Here is a 19,670-nt window from a genome sequence, read left to right on the forward strand (position 1 = left end):
TATGTGGCAGTGGATACGTTCCTGTCAGCCCAGTACTGTGGTTTGTCTGATCAGACATTTATTATGTTATGGGTCACTTGCTTTGAAACATGCCTCTACGCAAAATAAAGTCATGTATGTTTAAGTACGTTCAGTATGCAGCATGTTTATGAAAAGTTTTCACGTTATGGCACGTCTATGTTATGTATGTACGTTCAAGTTTTAGTACGCAAATTCAAGTTCAAGTATGTATGTTCTATTTTAAAAGTTGCATGCGGTTTTATTATGTATTACTCGCTATTTCCCAGTTTATACGTGTTGAGTCTTTAGACTCACTAGACTTGATCGATGCAGGTGAGTATGTTGATGAGAAGACAGGAGGTGGCGACCAAGGGGCAGGCTTGGACTGAGCGGGAGGCTAACCCGAGGACCGCAATGTTTATGTTTTTATGCAAATGTTAATTTACTCTGATTTCATGTTTTGAGGGAAACACTCTGAGCAAACCTTTTGTGAGCAAATTTTATTGAAGTCATTTTGAGCAACCATGTCTTATGGGGGACTTGGTTGAGATATTTTATGGCAAGCATTGAAAGTATTTTTACATTCAAGAAATTTTTTAATTTTTCCGCAAATTTTAAGTATGAAAAGTACGGTACGTTACAGTTGGTATCAGAGCGGTGTTCTTGTAAAGGGTTATGCCTACTGCCGGTCGCAAGAAGCTCACGAGGTCACACCTCAAGTCTGTATGTTTTAAAGTTTCAAATTTATGTTATGTAGTAAGTATTAAGTTTTGATTTCAGCATGTGCATATTTTAAAGTTATAGTACATGAATCTTATGTCATTGATACCATGTTCATGCATATTGGGTTTACGTGTTGGGTAAATTGTTGGGACAAAATGCCTCCTTGACGTATAGTTGATCGAGAAGCCAGGGAAGAGGACAGAGAGTCCCGAAATGAGGAGAGGGCCAATCCTCCACCTCCACCTCCACCTCCAGACATGCAGGCACAGATGTTTGCAAGCATGACGCAGTTCTTCGCACAACTTGCGGGGAACTAGGCTACAACAGCAGGTGTAGGGGCGAGGCCCCAACCGGAAGCATTGTTCGAGAGGTTCAGAAGTATGAGCGCAAAGGAGTTCTCGGGTACCACTGACCCGATGGTAGCTGAAGGGTGGATCAATCTATTGAGGTAATATTCGACTTTATAGAACTGACTGATGCAGATAGAGTCAGGTGCGCCACGTTCCTTCTGTCAGGGGACGCTAGACTATGGTAGGAGAGTGCATCGGTGGCAGTGAATTTGCAGACTTTGTCATGGACTGAATTCAAGGAAGCATTCTTCGCCAAGTACTTCACTGAGGAAGTACGCTCCCGCCTGACCAGGGAGTTTATGACACTGAGGCAGCGCCACGTTCCTTCTGTCAGGGGACGCTAGACTATGGTGGGAGAGTGCATCGGTGGCAGTGAATTTGCAGACTTTGTCATGGACTGAATTCAAGGAAGCATTCTTCGCCAAGTACTTCACTGAGGAAGTACGCTCCCGCCTGACCAGGGAGTTTATGACACTGAGGCAAGGGGATAACAGCGTGGCAGATTTTGTCAGAAAGTTTGAGAGAGGTTGTTACTTCGTAGCCCTCATTTCGAATGATGCCCAGGCAAAGCTGAGGCATTTTATGAATGGTTTGCGGTCGATCTTGCGCCGTGATGTGAGGGTAGCTGGCCCTACTACATACTCAGTTTCCGTCTCTAGGGCTTTGGCGGCAGAGCAAGACCAGCGGGATATCGATGCTGACAGGTTGGGCAAGAGGCCCTATCAGGCACCACCACAACACCCGTAGCAGCAGCATCAGAGGCCCCAGCTTAAGAGGCCGTTTCAGGGGACACCAGGGAAAAAACCATATCAGGGACCGCCAAAGGGCAAGGGTCCAATCCAGCAGCAAGGGGCACCTCAGAAGCCTGTTATTTTCCCAGTGTGTCCTAAGTGCAACCGCCAGCATCCATGGCAATGCTTATATGGATCGGGCAAGTGTTTTAAATGTGGAGCTACCGACCACATGCTGAAGGAGTGCCCACGGTGGAAGCAGCCTACTCAAGGCAGGGTATTCGCCATGCATGCACAAGAGGCGAACCCAGACACTACACTACTGACAGGTAAATTTTTCTACCTAAGCTTAGTATTATTTTTGACTTGCATGTGAAATTTTATTTGGGATTATTAAGGTGCTAGTAATATTCTGAGCAATTTGGGATAATACCTTTCTGCTATGTTTGAGGTTAATGTTAGAATTCTTGGGATATAAGTTGTGTTGTGCTAACGTCTCCCAGGAAATATTTTCATTAAGAGATTAGCAACTCAGGCTTTGATAGATTCAGGAGCCACTCATTCTTTCATTTCGGAAACATTTGCGAGTCATTTGGATATCAAGACCATTGGACTCGATGTGAATTACTCAGTGACAGTCCCATCAGGGGAAGAATTATCAGCTACTAGTGTGGTCAGGGACATTGATCTAGAATTACACGGCCACCTAGTGTATGCCGACTTGATCGTCTTACCAATGCCAGAGTTTGATATCATTCTGGGAATGTACTAGCTGATGAGGAACATAGTTCTGATTGATTTTCAGAAAAGGTCGGTATTGGTTAGACCGCCGGGCATGGAGCAATTTCTCTTTGAACCAGCCAGATGGAGAAGTTTCCCTCGCATGATCTCTTGCATGCAGGCTAGGAGACTTATTTCTAAGGGGTGTCAGGTCTTCTTGGCCAGCATTATTTCTGCCCCTGACATAACCACTCCGTCTTTATCAGAGGTTCCAGTAGTCAGAGACTTCCCAGACGTCTTTCCTGATTACGTCACAAGCCTTACACCAGAGAGAGAGGTGGAGTTTGCAATCGATCTCATGCCAGGCACAGTGCCAATCTATAAGGCACCGTATCGATTAGCTCCTGCTGAAATGTTAGAACTCAAGCAGCAGATTCAGGAGCTTCTCGACAAGAAATTTATCCGCCCTAGTTTCTCACCGTGGGGCGCACCAGTGCTGTTTGTAAAGAAGAAGGATGGGAGTATGAGGTTGTGCATCGATTACCGAGAGTTGAACAAGGTAACGATAAAGAACAAGTACCCGCTTCCTAGGATCGAAGACTTGTTTGATTAGTTGCAGGGAGCTACAGTGTTCTCTAAGATAGATCTTCGATCAGGGTATCACCAGCTGAAGGTGAAGGATGCAGATGTTCACAAGACGGCCTTCAGGACCAGGTATGGGCATTACGAGTTCTTAGTAATGCCATTTGGATTGAAGAATGCTCCAGCAATTTTTATGGACCTCATGAACCGAGTATTTCAGCCTTACCTTGATCAGTTCGTCATAGTGTTTATCGAAGACATTCTCATATACTCAAAGAGCCATGAGGAGCATAGCCAGCACTTGAGAACAGTGTTGCAGGTTTTGCAGAGTCGCAAGTTATTTGCGAAGTTCAGTAAGTTCGAGTTTTGGTTGCAGAAGGTAGCGTTTTTGGGGCATATAGTATCTAGCAATGGCATCGAAGTGGATCCAGCAAAGGTAGCAGCCGTTAAGGAATGGGTTGAGCCGAAGAATGCATCGGAAATCCACAGTTTTCTGGGTTTAGTCGGTTACTACCGTAAGTTCATTCAGGGATTTTCATCCATAGCAGTGCCGCTCACTTCCCTGACAAAGAAAAATGCTAAGTTTGTGTGGAGTGAAGAATGCCATAAGAGCTTCGACACGTTGAAGCAAGCTCTTATTTCGGCGCCGGTGCTAGCCATGCCAACAGGGCAAGGAGATTTCGTATTATATACCGATGCATCTAAGCTCGGGTTAGGCGCAGTATTGATGTAGTAGGGTCGGGTCATAGCTTGTGCTTCCAGACAGTTGAAAGTGCACGAGAAGAATTACCCGACGCACGATCTTGAGTTAGCCGCTGTTGTCTTCACACTGAAAATTTGGAGACACTATCTATACAGCGAGAAATGTCAGATTTTCACCGACCACAAGAGTCTCAAATATTTCTTCACGCAGAAAGAGCTGAATATGAGACAGAGACGGTGGTTGGAACTTGTGAAAGATTACGACTGCGAAATTAGCTACCATCCGGGGAAGGCTAATGTTGTCGCAGACGCTTTGAGCAGAACAGTGGCAGTTGTCGCTCAGTTGTCATCTCAGAGACCGCTTCAGTCGGAGATTCAGAGATTTGGTCTAGAGATTTATCGTGAGGGCAGAGCTCCTAGACTGTCTAATCGGATAGTCAAATCTGGTTTTCTAGACCGTATCCGAGCAGGTCAGTTTTCAGATGAGCAGTTACAGAAATGGAGACTGAAAGATGAAGCCAAGGGCAGTATTTTGTACACAGTTTCAGACGGCATTGTGAGATACAGAGGTAGAATGTGGGTGCCTAGTGTTGGTTCGATCAGACAGGATATTTTGACATAGGCACACGCATCTCCGTATTCCATTCACCCAGGAGGCACCAAGATGTACAAAGACCTACAGATATTGTATTGGTGGCCAGGGATGAAGCGAGACATCCGTAGATTCGTATCAGAATGTCTCACTTGCCAGCAATTAAAAGCTGAACATCAAAGGCCAGCAGGATTAGTTAAGCCACTCCCCATTCCCGAGTGGAAATGGGAGAACATTTCTATGGATTTTGGGGTTGGGTTGCCGAGGTCAGTCAGAGGATCGAATTATATTTGGGTTATAGTGGACCGACTTACTAAATCAGTGCATTTTATACCAGTAAGACGATTATCTCCATGACACAGTATGCGGAGCTTTATATCAGGGAGATAGACCGTTTGCATGGGTTCCCAGTCTCGATTGTGTCCGACAGGGACCCGAGGTTCACCTCGTCCTTCTGGAAGAGCTTACACGCAGCCATGGGAACGAAGTTGCTTTTTAGTACAGCTTTTCACTCGCAGACAGATGGTCAGTCTGAGCGAGTGATTCAGATTTTAGAAGATTTTCTGAGAGCCTGCATGATTGATTTTCAAGGAACTTGGGAGTCTAGACTACCTCTAGTAGAGTTCACATACAACAACAGCTTCCAAGCATCTATTGGTATGGCTCCCTATGAGGCGTTGTACGGGAGGAAGTGCAGATCACCAGTTCATTGGGATGAAATTGGTGAGAGAGCAGAACTTGGTCCAGAAATAGTTCAACAGACTGCAGACGTGGTGGTCAAGATTCGTGACAGAATGAAGACTGCCCAAAGCCGTCAAAAGAGCTATGCCGATAAAATGAGAAGAGATCTCGAGTTTTCCGTAGGAGACACGTCTTTATAAAGATAGCACCTATGAAGGGTGTTATGAGATTTGGGAAAAGAGGCAAGCTAAGTCCGAGGTTCATTGGATCGTTTGAGATTCTTGACAGAGTTGGGACACTAGCCTATCGTGTAGCCCTTCCGCCGAATCTGGTCGGGTACACAATGTGTTCCACGTCTCTATGCTGAGGAAATATCTAGCCAATCCTTCGCATATTCTGAGCTATGAGCCGTTGCAGCTTGCTCCAGACCTGTCTTATGAGGAGAAACCGATCCATATCCTAGACAAGCAAGAGCGTAGGCTCCGGAACAAAGTGACTAAGCTAGTCAAAGTTAGGTGGCTAAACCAATCAGTGGAAGAAGCCACATGGGAGTCAGAAGCAGATATGAGACTTTGCTATGTTCGGTAAGACTTAATTTCGAGGACGAAATTTTTATAAGTGGGGGAGGAACTGTAGTGCCCAAATTCAGTACACGTATGACCCATGCAATTATTTAATTATTGAAGCATGTATTTAATTTTAAAGCGAGTCCTAGTAGTGCATGATTTATGAAAATACATTATTTTAAATTATTCATGTTTATTGTGATGCACGTTAAAATGTTTTTTCGAGTTTCATGTTTCAGGCTATTATTCGAGGCGGGATCGAGGAAAAGCCCGGCGACGATTTTTGGCAATTTCAAAAGATGGTATTTTATTTTCAATTAAGGATGGAACATTTTAAATGATTTATTTAACTCTAGCATTTTTAAAACCTTATTTATGTATTTAGTAATTTAAGAGTTTAGAACTTTCAAAATTAGTGTGTAATTATTTTAAATGAGGAGTTTGATTGGATTAGTGTGTGTTAACTATTAATTAGTATTTTAATTAGTTAATTGAGCACTAATTTCTCCTAATTAAAAATCCACTCACACGTTACACACACTCACACACACTTACACATTTTTACACACACTAAAACACACAACACACCCTACACATCTCATTTTTCAGATTTTAAAAGAAAGAAACCTAGGGTTCTTACTCCTTCAAGCAGCCGCCCCTTCCCCTCATTTTTCCATCAAGTTTTTGGTGGATTTTATTGCAAGACAATCGAGCCACGATCGTCCCGGATCCACCTCGCTTCGTCCTCCGCTTCGGTAAAGTTTATCATCAAAAGGAACGTATATTCTGTTCTTGATGCATCGATCATGTCATATTATGTGTGTGTTGTTATTTATACGTAAAACCATGTGTATGTTGGGTAGAAGTTTGAGCAATCATGTTTAAATCGCTTGTGAAACCCTTTTTAGATCTGAAATTTACGTTTTTACTGTTCTGGTTGAAACTGCGACTTTTCAGTCGAGATTTTGAAAAGACCTTCAACTAGGAAACTGTAGAACTTTTTGATGCCTTGGATTTGATATAAAATTAGAGATTTTTGGATGAAAATTGAGTGAGTTATGACGTTTTTCGTGGGACTGCTCAAACTGCGATTTTTACGAAAATTGTGTTCTCGAAGTTTATATGTTGCAAGCTTTGTCGGGGATCGACGAGCGATCGTTGCTGCATTTAGGTATGGTTAGCATGTTGTTAAGATGGTTATTGCGGTTTCGTTTCGTGTCGTTAGGCACTTGAGAGATTGAATGGGCGTATAAATCGTGTTGTTGTAAAAAGTCACGTTCACGGGTTTATTGGGTTGCTTGTGACATGTGGGTGTTTTGGGGTAATAGTATAGGCTTGATTCAAGGACATAGTAGCCTAAGATGGTCTCGTGTTGTCGATTCTTAGTCCGGGTAAGCGAGTCTAGAGTGTAAAGCATAACATGTACAGAAACCTTCGTAAATTCGCGTTCACAGCAGGTACACAGACCCTCAAACGAACCTAGGAACGGGGTCCGTGCCTTTGTTCTTTCCAAAATATCAGTTTACCGAGTCTACACGGACCCTTTGACGGACCCTGGCACGGGGTCCGTGTCTCCTCTTTTCTGCACACACATTTTACAGTACCTACACGGACCCGGGGCCAGAACTGGGCACGGGGTCCGTGTACTACAGGTTTGGGAAAATATTTTAGTATGCTTTGAGGTTCGACGTCATGGTTTAGTGCAAGGGTTATTAAGGTCGTGTCATGGAAAATTACGGAGTGTCCTAAGAAATGATTGGGCTTGAGAGTAAGCATGATATTTACGTCTAAGCTTTTCAAGTTAAGCCTTTGAATCCATGTTACTATGTTGCAGAAATGACCCCGATCGACGCCCAACGAATCCCTCAACGCCAAGTAAGTATGATGACGTGCAAAGAAAATATTTTAAGTTTTTGGAGGTATGCTAAATGTCTTGTGACCAAATTATGTTAGGATTGGAAAGCGTTAAATTATGAACGGGGACCAATCCGCCCGTTAAATTATGAACGGGTTAGATCGAGGTTGGAAAGCGTTAAATTATGAACGGGGACCAACCAGCCCGTTAAATTACGAATGTGGATCTCATGTATGTGGCAGTGGATACGTTCCTGTCAGCCCAGTACTGTGGTTTGTCTGATCAGGCATTTATTATGTTATGGGTCACTTGCTTTGAAACATGCATCTACGCAAAATAAAGTCATGTATGTTTAAGTACGTTCAGTATGCAGCATGTTTATGAAATGTTTTCACGTTATGGCACGTCTATGTTATGTATGTACGTTCAAGTTTTAGTACGCAAATTCAAGTTCAAGTATGTATGTTCTATTTTAAAAGTTGCATGCGGTTTTATTATGTATTACTCGCTATTTCCCAGTTTATACGTGTTGAGTCTTTAGACTCACTAGACTTGATCGATGCAGGTTTGTATTTTGATGAGGAGACAGGAAGTGGCGACCAAGGGGCAGGCTTGGACTGAGCGGGAGGCTAACCCAAGGATCGCAATGTTTATGTTTTTATGCAAATGTTAATTTACTCTGATTTCATGTTTTGAGGGAAACACTCTGAGCAAACTTTTGTGGGCAAATTTTATTGAAGTCATTTTGAGCAACCATGTCTTATGGGGGACTTGGTTGGATATTTTATGGCAAGCATTGAAAGTATTTTTACATTCAAGAAAATTTTTAATTTTTCCGCAAATTTTAAGTATTAAAAGTACGGTACGTTACACTCGCTACCCAATTCATGATCTTGAATTGGCGGCTATTGTTTTTGCTTTGAAGATATGGCGACATCACCTTTACGGTGAGAAGTTTGAAATTTATTCTGATCATAAAAGCCTGAAATATCTGTTTTCACAGTTTGAGTTGAATATGAGATAGCGATGATGGCTTGATTTATTGAAGGATTTCGATTGTGAAATCAAGTACTATCTAGGAAAGTCCAATGCAGCAGCTGATGCATTAAGTCGTAAGGTATGTTCTTTATCCTTAACGACTATTGGCGTTTCAAGTTTGATAGAAGATTGTTGTTTATCTGGGTTAGTATTTGAGACAGATTGTAAACCATTGCGATTATATGCTGTTCAAGTCGAACCAGAACTGATTTTGAAAATTAAAGAAGCACAGAAAAGTGATCAGAATATTCAGAAGTCGATTGAGATGGTCAGATCAGGGCATCAATCTGAATACCAGGTTCGTGATCTGGTGTTATATATAAGTAACCGTCTTGCGATGCCAAATGTTTCAGACTTGAAACGACAGATTTTGACAGAAGCGCACTATAGTCGATTTAGTATTCATCCTGGTGGCAGAAAAATGTATAATGATATGAAGAAACAGTTTTGGTGGAAATAGATGACATCGGATATTGCAGAGTTTGTGTCTAGATATTTGAATTGCCAATAGGTGAAAGCAGAAAGGAAGAAACCCGGGGGTCTACTGCAGAGCTTATCTATCCCCGAATGGAAATGGGATCACATTTCCATGGATTTCGTTACGAAACTATCACGTTCTTCCCGAGGCTGTGATGCGATTTGGGTCGTGATTGACAGATTGACCAAATCAGAATGCTTTATTCCGTACAGAATGACATATAGATATGATCAGATGGCAGAGATCTATGTCCGAGAGGTGGTCAGATTACATGGTGTGCCGAAGTCCATCGTATCAGATCGTGATCCGTGATTAATTTGCACTTTTGGCACAGTTTACAGCAGGCTCTAGGTATGAAGTTAAATCTGAGTACCGCATATCATCCACAGACCGACAGACAGTCAGAGCGGACTATCCAGACACTGGAGGATATGCTTAGAGCTGTAGTGCTAGATTTTGGCTATAGTTGGCAAGATTCATTACCTCTTTGTGAATTCTCGTACAACAATAGCTATAAGAAGAGCATAGATATGACTCCATTTGAAGCGTTGTACGACAAGAAGTGCATATCTCCTCTGTATTTGGATGATATCTCCGAGGTACCTGATATTGGGCCTGATATGATTCGAGATATGACGGAAAACGTGAAGCTGATTCAGCAGAGAATGAAGACGGCTCAAGATCGACAAGCCAAATATACGAATATTCGACGTAGACCGTTAGAGTTTGAACAGAGAGATAGAGTATTCTTAAAGATTTCTCAATTTAGAGGTATTGTCAGATTTGGCAAGCGAGGAAAGTTGTCTCCTCATTATATCGGTCCGTATGAGATTATGGAGAAAATAGGTGATCATGCCTATCGACTCGCTATTCCACAATCTTTATCCGGAATACATGATGTCTTCCATGTGTCGATGTTACGGAAATATCTTCCTGATGCATCTCATGTTATTCAGCCAGACAAAGCCGAGCTGGACGAGACGCTGAGTTACTTCGAGAAGCCGATCCAGATTCTCGATCGTAAGGAAAAGCAGCTCAGAACGAAGACTATTCCACTTGTGAAGATTCAGTGGAGTCGACATGGCATTGAGGAAGCTACCTGGGAGACTGAGTCAGATATAAGACAGAGATTCCCAGAGTTATTTCAATGATGTTAGTTTTCTATTCAGGTTCTGTTATACCTTCTTATTGATATGATTGATTCCCTGTGATTTCGGAGACAAAATCATATCTTAGGGGGGGGAGAAATGTAATGCTCGGGAATTTTTATCTGTTAATCTGCGATTATTGATTTATGATTTGACGTGATTATGAAAGGGCCAACCGAGACACGAAATGAGATTGCATGTGACGATGTATGTGCGAGAATAGTACCCCTCGCGCATATGCGCGGCACTGATGCGTGAGGCAGGCAGAGGACCTCGCGCATATGCACGAGACAGGGCGCGCATATGCACGAGGAGGTGTGTTTTAAGATGTTAAGTCCAGATAACCTCGCGCATATGCGTCGGAAGAGGTCGCGCATATGCGCGAGACGTGCTAAATGAAAAATAAGCCATTTGTCCTTGACATGCAATATAAGTAAAAAAACCTATTCATTCTTTCATTCCATCAGCAAGAACCGATAGCAAAGTTCAGAAACTTCTCAAGTTTTATCTTAGCTTGATTTTGTGCTTACGAACGATCCGACCGTTCAATTATCGATCCGAGCTCAGATTTGTGATCCTCTTGTCATCGGCTACGAAAAGACGTAAGTTTTATTGATTTCCAACATGATTCAGATTTTATATGTTGGAGGAATTTTGATATGCTTGAGAATATGTGTTCTTGAGTTTACGATAAACGTATAGTCGGAAACAGATTGAAGAAAAGATACCATATGTTATTGTTCTTATTTTCCAGCTTATATGGCACGAGTGGTACAGAATTTTGGGATTATGATATGCATATGATCATTGTTATGAATTGGTGATATTGATCTTACGATGTTTAAGTTGCCGGTATATCAAGACTACGCCGTTATGTCGTCGAAATATATTGAGAATTAGTATTGAAGGTTACGCACCTTACTTGAGTTGTATGTTGACATAGTGCGTATCAAACATGCTATTTCAGATTGGTATTGAAGGTTTTGAAGATTGAGATTGATTTCATCCAACCAAAAACCGAGAAAAGAAAGGTATAAATCAATGTTGAATCGGGAGATACGACTCGAGTCAGATTGGACTGGAGTTTCCCTAAACTACATACTAGATTGTTTATGCTTTGAGGTGTTTATACTTTGTCTATTGAGTTGTAGAAATGTACTTGAGATAGATGTATCATTGGCAGAATTGCCAAGTTACTAGATGTTCCGTGGTATCGACGTGCGTAGGAGAAGATCGACTCCTATTGTAGATATTCGATACAGAGAGGACCGAAGTCTGTGAATAAGATGTACCGCCACCCCGATTGGGAGAGTAGGTGGGAGATTTATTACGTCTTATTCACACTGGGATCCCTAGACTTAGTTATGAGTCGAGTCAAGAGTTTTATCTGTATTCACTAATGTGTCATAAATTATGATTCATGTTCTTTGATACATGGTTTATGCTTTTTTATATTATTTTATGCATTGAATGTACACATGTTTTATACTGGGATTTATTCTCACCGGAGTTTCCGACTGTTGTCTTGTTTGTATGTGTGCATGGCAACAGGTGAGACATGATAAGTACCGAGAAGAGCTTGAACGAGTGAGGATTAGCGTGGTGATCCGGGCTTAGATATGAAACTAGTGGTTTATTCCTAGACTTGTAGTGAGGAACAACAAACACTAGTTATGTGAATTGTAATTGAATAAATTTGTATGTGGATCATGTGTTGTAGACTTTACCTTTGATCTTGTATAATAAAGAAACTTAACTTGTTGTATGATTTTATACATGTTGATTACTAATGCTTTGATATGATAAATTTTTTTTTTCAAAGTAATATAAATAATTGATCCGATTAGTCCCTATGATTCAAGAAGATGAGTTAGCACTCGGATCCCCACACGAGCGGCAATTTTATACTGCTCGAGCGTGAATGCCGCATTCCTCAAGAAATATTACAGAAGAAGTGGCGCTCGAGCGGTAATTTTCTACCGCCCGAGCGCCACCTATTTTTGGAAAAATATCTTTGCCGATTCCTTACCTTAGTCTTGGGATGTGGATGATATGAGAAGGATTTTTGGGACGTTTTTGAGGCATTCAGACATATTTTCAGCAGCCGCCACAAGCTTGGAGAGCACCTTTGCGCTTGGAGTTGAAGATTCGAAGATTTCCGGGCGTCGTTCTTCGCATTGTCGTCACGCATAGTATTTTTAATCTAGTTTTTATCATTCAAACATTGTTTTGTTTATTTTAAATATGAATTCGAGTAGCTAACTTCATTATTTGTTGGGATTTAAGGGGATCCTACCCCAAACTTTGATTTAATTAATTTATATTTTGATTGTTGCGTTATTCTTGATTATAATATTGTTTTATCGTGTTGTTAGAGCGTAGCTAACTTTAACAACGTTTTTATATTGCGAGTGAGTTCGAGAGAATTACTTGTGATAGGAACGAGTAGTATAATCCGTGGATCTACAATTTACAAAGACATATGAAATTGGATACGCACCGATAGTCATAGTCCGGTCGGGCAAAAATTAGGGGATTTCATAGATCGACATGCGATTCACTCTTGATAAATATCTAAAGACATTTAATTACTTCACTGAGTAGAATTAGTTTGGCATAGCTCGAGAGAGTGTGTTCAATTGAATAGGAAATCCTGTCGGAAGCATACAATCACTATCGAACGAATTAATTAATTAACGAGGGGTAGGTGAACCGATATTCCCAACAAATTCATTTCTCATTGAATTTTAATCAACCATTTTAGATATTAGATTTCATTAATCAATTTTTGAATAATTTTATTTGCATGTTTATTTGATCATAGTAGTAATAATCAATCAACCAATTTCCGTTGCTAAAGATTTAATAATTGAAAATAATAACTGTCAAATACAGTCTTCAGTGGAACGATACTCGTACTCACGTACATTATACTATTACTTGACATCGTGCACTTGCGATTAATTTTTGAGCGTACAAAATCATATTTTTATTAAGGATTCCACAGTACAAATTTTTCTCGATCAAGTTTTTGGCGCCGTTGCCGGGGACTGTTAATCTACAATTTTATTTTCAATTATTTACTTTAGCATCTCTAATTTACTTTGTTTGACACCTTCTATTTCTTCACAGGTATCTCTCTTGTGCATGCCAAGGTCTCTAGAGTCTGAACTAGAGATATTCGATCCCGAGATTGAAAAAACCTTACGCAGGAGACGACAACAGCAGAGTTTTAAAGACATAATGAACAGAAACGAACGTGAGGAGGAGCATCACGAAGATCTAAGGATCGAAGAGCCAAAGCGCATACCCATGCTTGAGTATGCGCAACTGTCGCTTGATGGAGCACGTCCAAGCATAGTGCGACCAACTGTTAGGGCAAACTAGTTTGAGATCAAGCCAACGATAATTCAAATGATCCAGAACACTGTCCAATTCGGGGGAAATGCGCTAGATGATCCAAACAATCACATCGCCGACTTCTTAGAAATTTGCGATACTTTTAAATTTAATAGTGTTTCAGATGATGCTGTTAGACTACGTTTATTTCCGTTCTCTTTGCGTGATAAAGCTAAATCTTGGTTGAATTGTTTACCTGTAGGGTCAATCACAACTTGGGAAGACATGGCTAAAGCATTCCTCTTGAAATACTTTCCTCCATCGAAAACCATGAAGTGCGAGCGGACGTAACTACCTTCTCTCAATTTGAGCAAGAGTCACTCTATGAGGCTTGGGAACGCTACAAAGATTTATTGCGAAGATGCCCACACCATGAGTTACCTCTTGGGTTAGTTGTCCAAAATTTTTACTACGGGTTGATTTCCTCTAACCGTACCATGATAGATGCTGCTGCCTGTGGAAATCTATTGAGGAAAACGGCCGAGGAAGGATACGAGTTATTGGAGGAGATGGCTGCTAGCAGCTATCACCCTCAATCTGAGAGGAACACTCAGCGAAGGAATGCTGGAGTACATCAGGTACTGATTTTTCAGCTGTCACTGCACAATTAGAAGCACTTAACAGGAAAATAGACAGCATGAACGTAAACAGGACATCAATGCGACTGTAAGAGGTATTTTGTGAAAAATGCGGAGGAGAACACTATGTTAAGGACTGTCAAGACAGTGGTCCTTTCTGTGTGAACAAGGAGGCACTAGTGAATCAAGTGGGGGTTCAAAACCGTCCGAGGAATGATCTTTGTTCAAATACATACAATCCTAGATGGAGACAACACCCCAACTTCTCATGGGGTGGTCAAGGCAGTCAGACTCGAGCACAAGGACGACAGCAGTACAGTAAGCAACCGATGTATCGACATCAGCCTAGAGATAAGAAATCTAGTTTGGAGCAAATGATGTCTAAGTTCATTTCAGCCAGCGAGACTAGACTGCAAAACTAGGATGCATCAATAAAGGGCTTGGAGAATCAGATAGGTCAGTTGGCTAAAATGATCACGAGCAGAGAACCATGCACCTTGCCAAGCAACACGGAAACCAACCCGAAAGAACGAGTGAAAGCCATAGTGTTGAGGAGCGGAAAAGCACTTGAAAAAGAAGATCAACGAGAGGGAGTTATTGACACATCTACAGGTAAATCTTCTAAATTTATGTAGAACCTGTAAATTAGACTACGTATAAGCCATGCATAATCATAGTATTTAAATTAAAATGATTTTTATTGCATGAGTATTTATTTCTTTTCTTTAAATTTAATTATTTTATGCAGTAGTTTAGTTGCTATCTTTTCAGTCAATTAAGTGAGGTCGGACTGGAGTTGGAGTTTGGAGATAAAACTCAATATCAAGAAAACATTCCTAGAAGTTATTTGAGATAAATAATAAGTTAATTTAATGCAAAATAATGTTTTATGAATTATTTAAATAAGTTGAGATAAGTAGTAAATATAGTTCAATAATTAATTTCTTATTTCTCTAAAATATTTAATGGGTAGATAAAACACAAGAGATTTAAAATTCAATAATTAAGAAATAATTTCCCTTTATTTTACTTAAGATTTTCGGCCCCCTCTTTATCTAATTTAAAAATAGTTGTCAATCCAATTATGTAATATCTTTCTTTATCCATTTTCTTGGGAGATAATTCTATCACACTTAATCTTCAATAATTAATATTTAAGCAATTTCCCTACCCTACTTTATTTATAAAAATCGGCCCTCCCTTGATTTTAAAAGATTTTAATTAGTTGGATGATTTATTCTTTAATTATCTTTCCTTAACTTTTTCTAGGTAGATATCTTCACCACCTTTTTAATTCACTAACAAATAATTAATTAAGCAATTTTCTTCTTGAACCTAGACTAAATTTCGGCCCCTTGCACCTCTAATATTCCCCAAAAATCTTTTGATATCTTTCATATTTTCCTTATCTCACAAATTCATTGATAGCAAGATTTTTGTTACCATTTAATCTCCCATTCTATCTTGCAATTTCCATTCACTCTCCTAACCATTATTCCCTCTCCTCACCACCGAAAATCAGAGGAAATTTCAGTTTAAAAAATGTGAGAAATCTGAGAGACAATAGAGAGAAAGTCGAGAGAAACTAGTGAGAAGCGAAGCGCTCCGCCTCCTCCGCGCTGCGTCGTGTTTTCTTTTTGTTTTCTTTGAAACAAATATCCAGGCATGCATTTACCATCCCTCGCTCTTCAATCAAGTTGTATTTATATTTTTATAAACCATTATGTGAGCATGAATTATGAAAAACAAAATATGGATAGCAACCTTTGAAAAATTCTGCACATATTTCTATTCCCCTTGTGCTTCACGTTTCTTTTGATTTATGATGGTTCAGGGTTCGGCTCGTGTCCAGGCTCTCAAGGCTGATCCTAGGCATGTACTAGGATGTATTAGGACCATGTTGGTCCATTCATTCAAGTCCCAAACCTGCTGGAAATCAGAAATGACAGCAACACCCCGAACGTGTCCCTTTTAGTCTCGATTGTTATTGTTGCTGTCAAGGGAGAAAGTTCCTGATCTTGGCTGCCCTAGGGGCCTATACCATGGTTAGAAAACCTCCCTATCATGGCTAAGACGTGACCAAGTCACCTTTTGAGGCTTGGTCCATGGTATAATCGGTTTTCAAATAGAAGTAACAAGAACAGCCCCTCGGCCCCTTCCCCTTATTGCATGTGGTTTCGGCTTTATGGATGATAGTGTGGATCTCGTCTGGCTTTTTAGCCAATAGCCACTGTTCACACCATACCCCTTGACGTCTATATTGTGCCACGGTCAATCAAATGGCCACTGGAATGGTCCGTGCACGCAGGACGTGCTCTCGGGTGGGAGTGTCAAACGATTTCTGGTGTGGTTTGAATTATGGCTGGCCTAGGGCCCTTAGCCATGGTTCAAACCATTCCTTAGGATGTTGGTAAGAGGTTCTGGTCAGTAGTTTAAGCCCCAATGGCCATTAGCCTTGCAAACGACGCAAGGAAACGCTCACGCACGCTGCTGTATTTTGACAGCAAGTGTGCTGCGGTACGGAGGTGTGTTTTGAGTTCTTGGTTGGCTTTTAGCCTATGGCCTTGGACTATACAGTATCTCATCAAGTTAGGAAGGTCATGCCTTTGGCCGTTTGTGATTCAGTTAAGTTTAGAGGTCGTACGAGAATTTACGGTGCAATGTGCCAAAATGACTCTCGAAAGAGCGTTTCATGCTTTTGGCCTCCATTCCACAAAATTCGAGTATTGTAATTTTAGGAGCATTATTTAATAATTTTAGGCGTATTTTTATCATGACTAAATGATGGTTCGATGTTGGTTCGGGTTGGTAATAAGTCATGATTAAATACTAAGTCGTTGGGCGTAATTGTCTCGTTTTCAGATTCAATTACAAAGTTTGGTCAATAAAATCATTTGCATATTTTTCATATTAAATTTAGGTCGCAGCGAGCCTGGGAACGATCCAACCCATGTGGTAAAATAATACAGTATATTTAATTATGCCATTTAATTATATTACATGCATAAAAATATAAAAATATTCATTTTTGAGATTTATGCGATATTACTTGTGGTCACTTCACTATCATGGGATTATTACTTCACCCGGTGGTCACTTACCGGTTCAGTTCAGTTCCACCCAGTATACTGTGGCATTAGTCTGATCAGACGATTATTACTTCACCCGGTGGTCACTTATCGGTTCAGTTCAGTTCAGTTCAGGGGGCCACTTGCGTAGAACATAATCTCAACAGAAAATCATTACATGCTATTTTATGACAGGGCTCTGCGGAGCAAACATTTCACTTACGACTTTCAGTCAGTTATGCACGTATTATAATTAATCATGACACGATATTTTACGTTACACCTCATGTTATGATATTTTCACTTGTATGCGATTTTATTATTTATTTACTTGTTATTTACGATATATGCATGTTGAGTCTTTAGACTCACTAGACTTGATTGTTGTAGGTACTGATGATGTCGGGACCGAGGGCGGGGACCAGTGAGCTAGCTTGGGTCGGCAGTAGTGGAACCTGAGGACCTCATGTTTAGCATTTTCGATTTTTAGGCTCAAACATTTTATCTCTCGTTGAATTATTTTAAATTGTTACTTTGCAAACATTAAATTCTTCCGCTGCTATTTTTAACATTAAACTTTACTTATCAATTTATTTCATGAATGAGATATTTTATTTAGTTAAAAGAAAATTTTTAAATTGTCCGCAAATTTTTAAATACGAATTTAGAGGCCTTTACAATTTACACCCGCACCCACTGCACAATCTACAATTGCAATTCCCCCACCTTTCCCTGCAGCATTAAAAAAGGAGAAATTGGATGCGCAATTTGGTAAGTTCTTAGAGGTATTCAAAAAATTTCACATTAATATTCCTTTTGCTGATGCTCTGATGCAAATGACGAGCTATGCTAAATTCTTGAAAGACATTTTGGCTAACAAGCGGAAGTTGGAGGATCACATGACGGTAAAATTGACTGAGAATTGCTCTGCATTGGTACAAAACCAGATCCCACCAAAGCTAAAGGAACCTTGGAGTTTTTCTATCCCTTGCATGATTGGTGATGTTGTTTTTTCTAAAGCTTTATGTGATCTTGGTTGGAGCATTAATCTTATGCCTTTATCTGTATTCAGGAAACTTGGATTGGGCGAGCCTAAACCGACACAGATGTCCTTGCAACTAGCTGACGGATCCGTCAAACATCCACGAGGAGTCAAAGAAGATGTGTTGGTGAAAGTGGGAAAGTTTACATTTCCTATAGATTTTGTGGTGCTTGACATGGAAGAGGCTAGGGAGATGCCGTTGATTTTAGGGAGACCGTTCCTTGCAACTGGCAAGGCCGTGATTGAAGTGCAAGAAGGGAAGTTGAGATTGAGAGTGGGAAAGGAAGAAATAACTTTTAATGTTTTTAACGCTCTTAAGCACACACTGCACACTAATGATTGTTTTATGGTTGATTAATCGGATTCACTTGTGTGTCAATTTGGGCAGGATTCTATGAAGGACCCATTGGAAGCCATGATCACCACTAAATTGAAGGAGGATGAACTTGATGAAGAAAAATCTGCAAGAGTGGCGTACTGTAATGCCAACCATCAATGGAAGCCAAAAAGGATGAAATTGGAGGACATGGGAGATCGAAGAGATTTGACCCCTCAGAAGTCAAGCATTGAGGAACCGCCAACACGTGAGCTAAAACCACGGCCTCCACACCTGAAGTACGTGTACTTAGAGCGTACAAAGCTAGCACCTGACAAGCGATTCCAAAACAATCAGAATTGAGGGGAACCTGCAGACTAGCTCACAACTATAAATTGAGAACTAATTTCTTTCTTTCTCTACTCGTTTTAATTTTCTTTCTTGTACTTTTGTTGAGTTTTACAGTTTAAGTATGACTGTTTTCAGCAGGGGGATGCAGTCGGAGTGCCACCACCGGAGCACAACGAAGAGGAACCTTGATCAGGGGAGTTCACTGTTTCTCCTTCTTTGCATTTCCATTTTTCTACTGCCTTATTTTTTATTTCTAATTGTTGTTTCATTTGGGCATTTATTTTGCATTTGTTTCTGTGTCTGCATTAATGTTTGCAATTGTGTGTTTTTGTCTTTTGTGCATTGAGGACATTGCAAACTCTTAGTATGAGGGGGTCGTTTCGCGTATTTGTCTTGCATGAGTGTCAGTTGATGGTGAAACTAGTAAATTGGTAGCCAATGAAGATTTTGGGCTAAATGAACTGTATGTTGCTTAGTCTTATCACTCGTTATGAATTCCCCAGTGAATTGAAATCTTTTTACGCACACATAGTGAATTTTGATAGTGGTGTCAATGACTGTTAAGTTCAAAATAATCTGTGAGGGAAACTGGAAAAACATGAGATGCGAGTAGAACTTGAATGAATCTCTGTTGAAATAAGTGACTGACTAGTAGCATGAACTCGAGTAGAAAATCAAAAGGATACCTCAAATACCCTTCATCCCAATCATGCATAGGACCTAAAAATTATTCTCTAGGCCAGATAAATT

This window comes from Primulina eburnea, chromosome 8 (genome assembly GCF_022965805.1).
Source record: "Primulina eburnea isolate SZY01 chromosome 8, ASM2296580v1, whole genome shotgun sequence".
NCBI classification, from domain to species: domain Eukaryota; kingdom Viridiplantae; phylum Streptophyta; class Magnoliopsida; order Lamiales; family Gesneriaceae; genus Primulina; species Primulina eburnea.